This window comes from Canis lupus, chromosome 20 (genome assembly GCF_003254725.2).
Source record: "Canis lupus dingo isolate Sandy chromosome 20, ASM325472v2, whole genome shotgun sequence".
NCBI lineage: Eukaryota > Metazoa > Chordata > Mammalia > Carnivora > Canidae > Canis > Canis lupus.
In genome coordinates, this window is record NC_064262.1 from 6,431,963 (window position 1) to 6,446,296 (window position 14,334).

Here is a 14,334-nt window from a genome sequence, read left to right on the forward strand (position 1 = left end):
CAATTATCCCTTTCCTTCAAGTTCATATTTTCAGAGGATGGCTGATTCTACAAGCAATGCTACTATCTTGACTAAAAACCCAGGATAACTAACTACAGCTTCTGCTGAGCATTCAGTTTTTGGATACTTGATTGTCTTACCCAACATTTCAATTTCTATCCAAGAATCAAAAAGCTATTTATTGAAGTCTGCATTTTTACATAAACTATGTAAACAAATACTGTAAATCTCTAACTCATTAGAGATAGGGTAAAGAAGGACCAATGACAATCTGCAAACTTGAAGCTAGGTAATAAAAAGGATATAAAGGCATCTGGTGAAGTTAACTAACAGTGAAATGTCGACTCTGGCTCGAATTCTTCATCAGAAAGATGAGAGGAATCAGTGACTCCCAAAATAGCACTAATAAAATTGATAATATTCTAAAAACTAGTATAAAGTATATTAAAAAACCCATGTATTTGGAAAAATATTCCTGGAGTCGATTTTCTCATTTAAGAACACTAACCAGAGAGGTCTCTGTTGATTTTGTTACAGCTGTAAATTTTCACCATGCCAGGCATTAGTGTTACAAATTGGCTTGCTGTTCTAGTGGTCTGGAAAAAATATATGCTCTTTCACCGAACTGCTGTAAATTTAAATCCAGTTCCTCTAGTTTTTCACTTCTTTTGGCAGAGTACTCCTACCTAAAAGTATAATAAACTATACTGTCATACTTCAGGGCTTTTAAAACTCCATCTATAGTGAGGAGGTAGTAAGAACGCATAAGGAAGTAACGTATTACGGTGACATTTTATAACCTTTAGCTAGCCTGGGGACAACTGAAATCACGTGTTTAAGATGCAAAGCATTACTAAATTTGGGATGACTTCTTGTGGCTTTTTTTTTTTTTCTTACACCAACATCACTAAATTTGTTCAGAAATAGATTTCTGTTTTGTTTTTTTTTCCAAAATCACTTTTTCTTCATAACATAAAACACAATTCCTTTTTCAGAAAAGAAATGTTCTTGGTAAAATTTAAATAAACAAATGATGGGAAACTAGGGTACTTACTAATTTTTAAGTTACTACAAAAGATAATTTTGAAAAATCCTGAGATTTCCATGAACTGTCAGTCAAGCCCCCAAGTATCATTCCATTTTTACAAGAAAGCAATCCAGTAACCAAATGAAAAACAATTAAAATGGAACAAAAGCAAGGCAGGTAGGTAAATGACTATCTTAACATAGCATTATTTCTGAATTGTCATGGGGGAGACTGATAAGAACCATCAAAGCAGAGAAAAAACATGGAAAGAATACTATATGAAGCCTCTACTGGTGACATTTTATTTTGTAATTCAGCTTTCATTCATTTAATAAGTATGGGTTTGGCTGTTATTGTATAGCAGGCATTAGGTTCTATGCTAAGGACACATCAGAGCATAGGATACAGTCCTTGCCTTCAAGAGTTTACAGTTAGCAATACACTCGGACATTTTAATAATTTTTAATGAGGAGGAAGGATACATCCTGAAATTTTGACTTGTGGACTTAAAATTCTAAAAATTTCCTTCGTTTTCTTTTAGTTATTCCTGCAAATTAACCTTTGACACATAAAGCTATATGACTGCCCTGTGAATAGGTCAAGGCTGTCCCATTCTATATGCTGAGAAAATTAAGTATTGGAAGGGTCTTTAAAGATCAACTGATCTAACCTAACCTGATTTGCCTAATATACGAGGCTAGAAGAGGGAAAGGGACTTGATTAAGGAACTTGGGTGCCATGTCTTTATTCTAGTGAACTTTTCTTCCAAGTAAGATAGAACCTCAGAAACATCACAGCTAGTGCTTTTATAAACCTATGCTCATCGGACACCTTTCTTCTTTATCAACCTCTTACAACCACTGGGAGAGCAGTCACATTTAACCTCATTCTACTTTCTTCCAAACTTAATGAAAGCAGTCTTTTCTCATAGGGTCTGCTTCTTCGTAATGGCTACCCTGAGATGTGATGCGCTCCTCCTTCTCCAGTGATGCGCTCTCTTCTCGACTTTTCTTGACTCAGCTGTTCCAGGAGAATTGTCTTCCTTGCTGCCAATATTCTCAGTGGTCTAAAATCACTCGCTTCATCCACACACCACCTGATACCCTCACAGCTTGCTGAAATACCCTTCACACGGCTGGACTTAACCCCTAATCTTAAATGACAGTCTCCTCCTTGTGACTGTTAATGGCATTATTCCTTTCTTCATTCTTCTTGACTTTCTGTTATCATTTTACATTTTATTTCAATAAAAGAAATATGTTGAGCTTGGGAGTCAGAAAGATCTCTATTTCAATCCAGATTCCACCTTGCCCTGGCAGTGAGCTCTCAGGCAAGCTCCTGAACCATGCTAAGCCACGCAAAATAGGGATACTCATAATTCCTACTTTAGAGGTCACTGTAAGAGCTAAATAAGATTATCTGTGTAAAGTTATTACCACAATGCTAGGTACATAAGAGATACCAAGTGTTGTTTTCCTTTCCTTTTCCTAAAACTCTCTTCATTTGGCATCTTATCTTCTTCTTTGAAACTTAACCTGTGTGTGTTGTTGGTTCTGCAGACCTCACCTTTGGTCTATACCAATAACACCCAAATCAACAGGCCAGTTCTACCATCTGAAATGAGGCTCATCCCCTATCTTCACATCTCTCTGGGCTATTTCTACTTAGATATCCCACCTTCACTTCAAATTCAACGAGTTTAAAAGCAAGCACATCTTTCTTCCCCAGAGGACTCTCTTCTCTTTTTTAATATCTCATCTCTCTGTGTATCTGCCAAAAGTTCATCTCTGACCCTTTTGTCTTTCATCCTCTTCATCTTTTATTTAGTCACCAAATCTTATAAGTTATCAAAATCTCTCTTTCACTTGTCTCTTCCAGAGAGCTTTGTCTTATTTCTTCCCTAAGTTCCCAATGCCTCCTCGAGAAAGTCCAGGTTTCTCAGTCCAGCATTTTTTTAAAAAAGATTTTATTTATTTATTCATGAGAGACAGAGAGAGAGAGAGAAAGAGAGAGAGAAAGAGAGAAAGGCAGAGACACAGGTAGAGGGAGAAGCAGGCTCCCTGGGGAGCTTGACGTAGGACTTGATCCCAGGACTCTGGGATTACGACTTGAGCCGAAGGCAGACACTGAACCACTGAGCCACCCAGGTGTCCCCAAAGTCCAGCATTTGCACCTTGCCAAACTTGCCCTTGCCCTCCATATGTGCACTTCCCACTGATTCTTGAGTACAGCATGCCCACCAGTGTCTTGACCTTCCTACCCCATCGTGCTCCTCATGTTTATGATTTCCAGCTTCCTCTTCTTTCCATGTATCTATATCCTTAATTCCAGGTGCAAGCATCTTATGAAACAACTACTCACTCTTCCAGTTCTGCATGTGTTTCCTTCCACACATTTTTACTATGTGTTTTTTCCTCAATCACATATTACCCAGCTTTGTTATTTAATTCTTTCATGTGGTATGTGTAGGTACTGTCTTTGAAACAAGACTGTGAGCAAGGACTATCTCATCTCTGTTTTGTCTAGAAGAGAGCTGGATCTACAAAAGTAGTTCAATAAGTAACTTGCTTAATAATCAAAAATCATCTCAGGACCAATAACTGTCCTAGCCCTTTACCTGACTGAGAAGCCCTGCTGCAGATACAACAGAACACTGAAAGGCCATTACTAGTCTGTGAACTGAATGTTCTTGATTCCTGAATTATACAGGTAAAAAGTAATTGATGAGGTACTTAGGCACTATTATGGATTCATTTTCAACATTTGCAAAAAGAAAAAGCCTCTGTAAATGTTAAATCTACAAAATTATAAACACATAATGTGTCATGGAAATTCTTTCTTAAACATAATTTTGTACATGCTTTGCATCTCTAGTTGGTCAATTTTAAGGTAATATTTAGGCATAACTGTTAATAATACTATGCCTAATTAGTCGAAATAAAAGTGTATCTGAATCATTTAATTTCAATTACATTATCATTTCATTACTTCCATAATACTTGCTAAGAATTGTGTTAAGCACAAGGGATAGCCAGAAGATGGTCTCTGCTCTCAAGAAGCTCACTCCTAAAACTAATAAAATTGGTAATCATATGCTATAATTGGAATATTCCAGTCATGAATCGAATGCTGTGAGAGGAACACTGAGCAATCTGGTGTGGTTGAACTATAATATCTATGATAGCAAATGGAGGGGATAGGCTGACGCTGACAGCAAAGTTTCTGATGCTCTCTGAAAGGAGAGTAAAATGTACACAAAGAGCATTTTAGAAATATAACTGTCAACTAGGAGGATGAAATGCAAACAACAGACTGTTGAGTCAGATAACTTGCAATTACTCAGGTGAAGAATTAGGAAAAATCTACACTAAATCAACATCAAAGGAAATAAAAAAGTTGGGAAAACAAAATTATAGTAGTAGCAATCAGATTCGTAATATATGAAGATTTTTCCCCCCTACCACATTTGGCACTGGGGAGCAGAAGTGTACCAAAAAAATGTATTCTTCTTAAACACTTGCTGTTGCTATTACTTTTATTCCAAATTGTGATGGATAAAAATAGCCCAAATAGAGAACACAAGTTGGCAGCATTTTCTATAACTTTCATGTTTCACTTAAGGTGAAAGTCAAGTCACTCCAACACATTCCAGCCACCAACCCGTCCCAGGTCAGCTATTCTTTGAAAGGATGTGAACTTAAAGGAAGTTAGTTTACTTTGTCAGACACAGAGGCACTGCAATTTTTAGAAGTGTGACTGCTTCTAGTAAGCACTTTTTCTGGTAAAATGTAGTAGAGTACAGATCTGTTACATGTCACTCTTTTCATATTGGTGCTTAAAATAAAATTTAAAAAACAGCTAACTAATACAATGAAGGGGCTTAATCTTCTTCTTGAATGAAAATATTTTTAAAACATACTGAACAGTTGGAGAAATTCTTTGAACTCCTATCTCGCAGATAAGCACTTAAGCAAATTATTTTGTTATTTCTTATTGTATGACAATATACTATTGTGGGGCTTGAAACTGAACTAAATGCAGAGATACTTCAATCATTTCAACAAATCGCTCTTGCTACTGAATGGGCCGCAGCAGGTAGGACAACCAGGTATGTTCCTATAAATCGTTAAATTACTGAAAACACATAATCACCATTAGGGAAAGAAATAGCAGCAGGTCAAAAGGCAAAAACCACATTCTGTTCCATTTTAACTGGTAAAAAGAAAGTACAGGTTAAGGAATAAAGATGTGCACCAACAACAGATTTTCAAAAAAAATTAATATGTGCTAGGAAATAATTGTCCTGAGGCAAAATGTAATTCTTATGTAGTATTACAGTATAATGGAGTGGCTTCCACTCAAATCCCACTCTTAAAAAATGACTTGGATTTGGAGAGTGGAGCACTGGTGACTCTTAGCTTGAGTGGGATAGAATAAGTTACTTGTCCTTTGTCTATTTTGATTTCATTTGAAGATAAAAATTTAAGGCAACAATTATAGTCATACCTTAAAGACATATAATGGTAAGAATTTTCTAAGCTCCTTAGACATCTGATTTTACTTGAGCCTCATAATAAACATCTCCCACTTAACTGATAAGGAAATTGTGATCCCAAGTTTTTAAGAAATTGCCAATTAACAGAAGAGGAAAGATTACAACCCAGGTGTCCTGGCTCCCAAACAAGGATATTCTCTCGAATGACTGAGTTAGGGTTCTTCTAAAGTATAACTGTTGGTCAGTGTTGGTAAAAAGTTGAGTATTAAACATCTCTTTAGTAGTAGGAAAAATCATCTTCATTGTATGTAATTATTATAATACATCCTGAATGACACAACTTATATTTCAGTGAAAGCAACAAAAAATGTTTCATGGTTTGATAGTCATGCTAGATTTCTCTGGATACTCAAAATAGATTGCTAAAAAAAAATCCGTTCTTGTCAATTATATTTATATGTCAGTGGTTTCTTTTGGACACAAAAGTGCTCTCAATTTTACGACACTCTCTGGAAGAAGTTCAACAACACATTGTTAATACTCTACTCCTACAAAATAATTTTAAAGCTCCATGGGAATTTAGATTTGCACAAGTTATTAGGATGTGACCTTTCCCTTAGATTTTCTTATTTTAGGATTGACTTAACATGGTATTTCCCCAGTGGGAGCTGTTGTACTTCCTTCGCAGATAAGAAAAATAGCAATCACAAATTATAGTGAGTAAACTTAGGGAACCATATATTTCTGTGATGCACATGAAACCAAAATCATAAAAGGAGGCTGCACTATGTACTCCTTGAGTTTGAGAGGAAAGCCATGTGGCTTGTTAACAAAAGAAAACAAAAGTCATGCCATTATGGTATTTCCCTGAAATTTATACTTAATTGTTTTTTGTCCTAGCTACCAAGTCTTATGACTTTTAAAGATTATTAAAGATGTTTACGTCACTAAATTTCCTATGTCCGGACTACTGAGAGTATAAAAGATTAAAAATACCAAACTTTTAATAATTTCAATGATTTCAGATCACAGGATTTGGATTGAAGGACAAGGAGTTCATCAGTATAAAGAAAACTGAATAACAGTTGTTTCACTTTATGTTCCTTGGAATAATAGTGGCTTCCAATTATTGACCTCTTAGGACATGATACTGTGACAGAATTTAGGCACCATTATTTGTAACATGAGTTATTCAAAGTATCATAGTCAAGCGTGCTACAGCTGGGACTCTAGAGCTCCTTACTGTTATTTATTTATTTTTTTTTTAGATTTTATTTTTTTAATTTATTTATGATAGTCACAGAGAGAGAGAGAGAGGCAGAGACACAGGCAGAGGGAGAAGCAGGCTCCATGCACTGGGAGCCTGATGTGGGATTCGATCCCAGGTCTCCAGGATCGAGCCCTGGGCCAAAGGCAGGCGCCAAACCGCTGCGCCACCCAGGGATCCCCTGTTATTTTTTTTTAATAGGCAAACAAAACTTTGGAAGGAGAGATGATGAAGACACATACATTTTTTTCTAACTAGGTGCCAAAATCAATAATTTTATACAGTGTTAGTTGATAGAAATATTAAGAAATTATGAAAAGATTAAAAATATTTTCTCTTTTAAGAATCAAGGTACAGGATATAAATGAGAATTAAGTAACTGTTAAAAGTAATTTTTTGTATCCTCTCATCATATTTATTCAGTAGGTTTTATTAAAATTACTTGAGTACACAGCTTCATTTATTACTCAAGAATCTCAAATAATCAAACCTACCATGCATTCTGCTGTTTAGCTGTTAATTCAGAATCTCTATATCACACCAAAGTTTTTCTTTCAGGCTTAATTTTTAGGAATTTAACCCTCAACATTTTACAGCTGTGACTAACATTTTTAAGTAAAGACAGTACCCACTGTGATTGACGGACATTTTTTCACAAAATATTATATAGTTTAGACAAAGCTAGGTTTTAAAACATTGTTTCAAATAGAGAATTTAGAAATCATTTATCACAATCCCTTAAATGCATGGACATTGAGGGCCAAGGGATAACATTGTATTTATCAAATACTACACAGACATATAAAAATATGTGTATACGTTTATTAAGAACTGGAAGGCAATGCATAGAATTGAATAAGAACATTATAGACAACTTTCTTCTTCAAACGATCTGTATTGTTATTACATTGCTCATTTGATATTAAAAATACAGTATACTATATTATAGTTAAAACCTATAATCTCTACTTCATGTCATTAACTATAACACTTACCCCTCAAATGAAAGTTTAGAATGAAAAGCAAATACCTAGGTGGCTCAGCGGTTGAGCACCTGCCTTTGGCTCAGGGCGTAATCTCGCAGTCCCGGAATCAAGTCCTGCATTGGGCTCCCCGGATGGAGCCTGCTTCTCCCTCTGCCTATATATCTCTGCCTCTCTCTGTGTGTTTCTCATGAATAAATAATAAAAATTAAAAAAGAAAGCAAAGACAATCACTCCTAATCTTTTTCCTATTCACTGTGACCTATTTTAACCATGTAATTTTGTATCTTAAAATTTTTCTCTAGATCTTTATTCTAAAATGACTATTCCTCTCAAATATTCAAACTCAAAATTTAAAATATTTGATTTAGATAAATCTTTTTTAAACAACTGATTTGTATCCACCTCTGTGGAAGTCTTGTTTTGCTAAATCTGCATTTTCAAAAGCAGCCATTCCCTTCTAACTAGCAACATGTGGACCTGAAGGCCATGAAGCACTCGCAGCACTATCTTTACATTTTACTTAAATTGGGCATAATCTCAGGAAATCATCTGCAACTCCTTGCAGTTAAGTAGGTTTTTTCTTTTTTTTTTTTTAAGTAGGTTTTTTCTAAGCCAAGAACAAAACAAAACAAAAAACACTAAAAACTCCATGTTATTCTGATACCTAAAGTTAGTAAAGCTCCTCATTCTCTACCCTCATTTCACTATCACACAGAGCCATTGCTAAATGATAATATATTTAAATGAACAGAAAGCATTTAAATGTATGCTTTGGAGAAAATCTGTTTCTGTTCATATTGCTGGTAACATATCTCCAGAGCAATTTGAAATGTCTTCAATACTAATAATGCAAGTCTAATATAGAGTTGCTCCAACCCATTAACAAAGAAACTCCTCTTCCAGCAACACATCTGAACAAAATTATTTTTTAAAAAGTCAAATATGTGCATGAAGATACTCATTGTATGTAATGATATAAGAGTAAGTAGCAACTGTAAAATAATAATAAAAAACTTGAAACCACTTCAAAACTGGCTTTGTAAATTATGTGGTATCATTAAGATGTATTATTGTGTTGCTACTACAACAAATCTGGAAGCCACGTAGAAACTAAGATTTATACGATCTAACAGTAAAAGAAGCAAAAATGCTACATATGCCATAATTATCAGTAAGTAAAAGATTGGACACATTAACAAGAACTAGGGGAAACTATGCAGAAATAAGAATAGGACAGCGTGTGTGATTAACTTGGTCTTTTTATTTAAAAAGTACTTTTGGGGTACCTGGGTGGCTCAGCAGTTGAGTGTCTGCCTTTGGTCCAGGGCATGATCCTGGGATCCCAGGATCGAGTCCCACATCAGCCTCCCTGCAGGGAGCCTGCTTCTCCCTCTGCCTGTGTCTCTGCCTCTCTATATCTCTCATGAATAAATAAATAAAATCTTTAAAAACTAAAATAAAAATAAAAAGTATTTTCAGCTTTTCAGTCATAAAAATGTCTTAAAAGAATTTAATGTAAAGGGAAACAAACCCAATAATCAAAATGCAAAAGCAAAAGTAATATATCCTAGCTCCTAATGTTATTTCTAAATGTACCACCTACTTGCCTTTTAGGTTTTACAAGTAAACATTATCTATGTTCCAATCGTGAAGCCCTGCATTCATACACAGCAGTATAGCCAGGCAGAGAGTTTATTTACAGAGGGCAGGACTGAACTTTGCATGTGAGCACATACAGAAAATGATAAAGATCATTGTGTCCTATTAGTAATTTACGGAATTGTGATTTGCTCCACCCAGTACACCTATGATTGAATTCCTCAACCATAAAATCATTGGGACCAAACAAGTACTGATATCTTTTATCTAAACCCTTTTTTCTCCCTGACCATCAGTTAACATATTTCTTATGGTGCTTTTCTTCTTTTTATAGATTCATTTGTCTTAGTTATAAATTAACCCCACAAGCAACTCTCCCTACCACCCAACTCTGTTTCCTGTGTACCATGTTTCTTTTTACATGCACAATTGATGATCTAGGGGCCATTTAAACTGCCAGTTGGTAAATGACACCCAAGGTATCATCTCTAGATTAATAATAAAATTAAAAACTCCTCAGGATAAAGGCCCTCAAGCAGAGATTCTCTTCACAGCTGGGCACCCTGGCAAAGAAGTAAAGTTAACTGGTGGAAACTTCCATTATTTCTTTTTCGCTTTTCAGAACAATTGTGGTAAAAGATCTACAACAGAAAAATTTACCATTTTAATCGTTTTAAAATGTAGAGGTCTGTAGCACTGAGTAAATTCACACATTGTTCAACCATCACCACCATGCATCTCCAGAACTTTCTCATCTTCCCATACTAAAATTCGAACTCCCCACCTGTCCCTCCTCCCAGATCCTGCTACTTGCTGTCTTTTCTGAATTTAACTGCTCTAGGTACAAACTTCTGTTTTTTTCTCAGTTTACTTGAAGTGTGTAAAAATAGTGTAGTTTACTAAACTGGATGAACACAGAGTTGCTAGTAAAATAAAAAACTTCACAGAGGAATGCCTAATACATAGCATTTCATTTTTCTGCTCAAAGGCTTGGATTCGGACCAAACACTCATGTTCAGATGCCAAAGTATATACTTGCCCCTTACTTTGTCTTTAAAGAGGCTGGTCTTTTCATTTTAAATGGCTTTAGGTTTTTCTAAAGTTACACTGATTTTCAAAGCAAACTTAATGCTGCTATTTTTAAGAATCAAGTTCCCTTAGTACTACTTAAAATCACTGAATTCCCAGAAATTTTTACCTAAAAATAGTGTGATCTTCCCTCATCTTCGCCATTCAACTATAATTCTTAATTCTTAATCTTCATTAAGATTGGTGGGCCAAGAAACTATTAATGAGATCTCAACACTTTCACCGTTTGGTTTGAAAATTCAAATCAGACCCTGATCATCACCAACTACAAACTTTGCTAAGAGATAGTTCCCAAGGAGGCAGAGCTTCATGGAGTTTTATCGTTCACAAGTCTTCTAGGGGACTGGAAGTAACTGGCTGAAGTATTAAAGTGGAGCCCGAGCTTGTGGAAGTAGAGATGATAGTGTGCCTACTAGGATCAAGAAACAGCTCAAAGAGTCTCCTTGATGAAGAGAATGCTCTTGCTTCCCTAAGATATGCAAACAAACAGAAACTCACCCTATAAATCAGTGAAAATCTAATGAGAACGATTATTTAAGGACTCCAGTGGGACTTTTAAAGAACTTTTTATTTTGAAATAATTTGAGGCTTACAGCAAAGTTGTAAAGACAGAGAGCTCCCATGTACCCTTCACTTCGCTTCCCCTACTGTTGACATATTACAACCACAGTACAATGACCCAAACTAATAAATTAACATTGGCACAATACAATAAACTACTTTCTTTGGACTTCATCAGTTTTTCCACTAATGTACATTCTCAGCCCCGGGATCCAATCCAGGATCCCACACTGCATTTAGTTGCCATGTCTTCTCATTCTTCTCCAAATCTTGGGTAGTTTCTCAGTCTTTTTTTTTTTTTTTAACAGCTTTACTGAGATATAATTGATATACAAAACTGCACATATTTAACTGCACATTTATTTATCCAGTCATTTATCTGTATCAGTGTGGAATCATGTATATATGCATTTTATTTGGGGAGCTATAATCCAATAATGTATTTACTTATTTTATTGTTCAAATTATTTCAGTTTTGGCCATTAGGAGCTGGAAAAATATGAGCAATAAAATAAATAATTGTAGTATCAGATTTTAACTCCCCAAATAAAATATATATAGATGAGTATTGGATACTGAAACTTCTTTCTCCTTTGAGAGCAAGGATCATGGTCACATGGCCCAGAAGGAACCAGGCAAGATATTTTTATTTTTATCCCAATTTAATTGTATCACAGAAACCTAAAATAATGTACTTGAGACTTAATTCTAAGGATCTAAGTTATTTTTCAACTTCTAGGTCACTTTCCTATCTTTGTTTTGTCTTAGACAAATACACTACTGTGTTCTCCTTCAACTAACTGGAAAATCATACAGCAGAAAGTATTCTGATAGCCAAAATAAAAGCTAAGAAATTTTACAATAAAGTACTATGAAAAATTTGCCCATTCTTTTGAAAAGATACTTTAAAATACCAATTTAGTATAATAAATTCTGCCTTTACCTACCCTGAAAGGGCGACTCTTGTTTGAGAAAACGGCCTTCTTGGATGCTGCGGCTTAGAGTTGGCTTCTTTCAAATCTGAACAATTAAAAAAAAAAAATTTGATATACACGTACTCAAAATTTTTATACAACCTACAATGCCAAAATGTACAGGCACAAATAAATGTATTTTCTCTGTTGGATTTCATTCTGAATGCTTGTTTTCCCTTAGCTTATTTTTATATTCTCTAGAAGTAACCCACAGACTATCAACTATAAATCATGCAGGGCTGGGTAATCTTCTTAAATAGACATATATTAGATTTACTTCACCTACTTTCCTATTCTGTCACTGATCATGAATTAAGGTCCTTTATCTTATCCACCTTTAATGTCAAATTAATAATGAAATATATATTACTGGACAGACTTAAGGAAAACTAGATCTTAAAAGAATTAATAATCTCAAAAGACAGGTGTTTGCCAAAAGTTATACATAGCAAATATGCTATTTATTAAAATGCAGACCCTCATTCTAGATGGCATATGCCTATTAATCCTACAGTAAAAGTATAGTCATGTATCACAACCATTTAGGGACAGTAGATGTAGCACATTCCATGTGGAGATTTTTAAAAGGAAGACCCAGAGAGCAAAGTATTCAAGTAAATGTGCCAAAGGTCTCAGGATTCATATCCTTGGCTCTTATGAAGGGCTCGGGGATCCTAGAATAGCTGTACATTCCATAAAGACAAAACAGTATCTACTGCCAAAAGCCTTATCATCAGGGCCTTAATAGCCCAAACTTCCAAACCCAAAGATCTGCACGGTCTAACTTATACAAAATTCCAAATTTTTTTCTTTTTAAATTCTATACTTTTGCAAACTTGGAACTCACAAAAACTATTCTATTATCTGATATATAAGATCAAAGTAGTGAATTATGAGTAAAAAACATTTTCCCATTTTGTTATTTCTAACAGGAAAGACTACAAACCATAGCCAATGCATTTTGTTTGTCTAGCATTAGTAAGTACTTCTCTTTGGGGATTGAAAACTTAACGTAGACTCAACATTAATAATAATTGCTTGTTTTCAGAATGGGACATATACTTCTATAGGAAAAGCTGATTTGTCCATGTTTTAGACCTATATGTTTTGTTTTCTGACTGATTACTGACTTGTAGCAGAGCAATTTACATACATGCCTTCTGTTAGTCAAAAACAAAAGGAGTATCTACACCAAAACTATTCATTGTATATAACATATATAACACATGAGAAACAACTTTATCTATAATGGATTATCACTTTGACTTTTTTTTACATAAGTTAAAAAGGGCTTAAGTATATGGGGGAGAAAAGGAAGAATATAATAAAAATTGGAACAAAATTTCTATCTGAAAAATTAAAGAATGCTGACTCCAGGTTAAAATGAAGTCATAACAGCTTTCCTTGACACTGGTCCCAATTTCCCTTTGAAATACATATGAATTCATTAAGAGGTAGACAAGAAGAAAGTAAACTGCCATGTATTCCAGTTTCTGGCCCCAAGAGTTGGATCAAAGAGAAAACTGGGTCGACCCCTGCAGCTTTCAGAGGCAGAAAGGATTCTATAAACTTCCCCAAACCCTTCCATAGCTAAGATCAGTAATCTCCTCCCTGTATCCATTTAGAATTGTACTGTACCACACATAGAAGGTATGGTTTCCAAACATAAACTATAGTCAGGAAGAAACAAGATTCATTCTAGGGGTAATATATACCAAAGATTATAGTTCTTTCACATTCTCTACCTGGTTAGTTAAATTGGTTTGTATTCATTAGATTATAAATCCTTTTCCTCATCCCTAAATGCCAAAGAACTAGGCTGTGTAAACAGCAGACCAACCCCTGACATTTCAACAGAACCCACGGTAGATAGGGGCTGTTCATACCTACTCATCCAACTTTTTAGGTTCGTTTTTTTCTCCCAACTTTCTAGGTTCTGCTAAAAGTCATCTCTCAGATGTAGGTAGATAATAATGCAGGCCAGGGGGCAATTTACTCAGACTAAGTTGTCAGAAACGGTACAAATGGTAGATGTTGACTTCAGAAATAGAAAAATAATTAACAAGGAAAGCCACCAAAAACTTATCAAACAATTACTTCCCCCAAAAGCTCTGGGTCTAGATAATTTTCTAGATTATTTTTTTCTAACTTTCAAGGAAGAGATAATTTTATTTTTTTATTTTTTTATTTTTTCTTTTTTTTTTGATAATTTTCTTGTTACAAAACTATCTATGAATAGAAAAAAATAGTGACCAAATTAATTTTTCAAAAGTAGCATAATACTGATATTAAAACCTAACAAAAAACAGAGAAAAATTACCAGTCCTACTGATTAA

General features: G+C 34.8%; 1 protein-coding gene across 6 annotated transcripts in view; it reads right to left on the reverse strand.

The window, feature by feature from the left end:
* PPARG (peroxisome proliferator activated receptor gamma) overlaps positions 1-14,334 on the reverse strand; it is a 131,899-nt gene that overhangs the window by 98,782 nt on the left and 18,783 nt on the right. For 4 of the 6 annotated variants that reach the window (XM_025449535.3, XM_025449545.3, XM_025449525.3 and 1 more), the window contains exon 2: positions 11,972-12,044. The exons of the other annotated variants lie outside the window; for them this stretch is intronic. The gene's annotated coding sequence lies outside the window, so the exon portion shown is untranslated. The remainder of the gene's footprint in view (positions 1-11,971; positions 12,045-14,334) is intronic. 6 annotated transcript variants of the gene reach the window in all.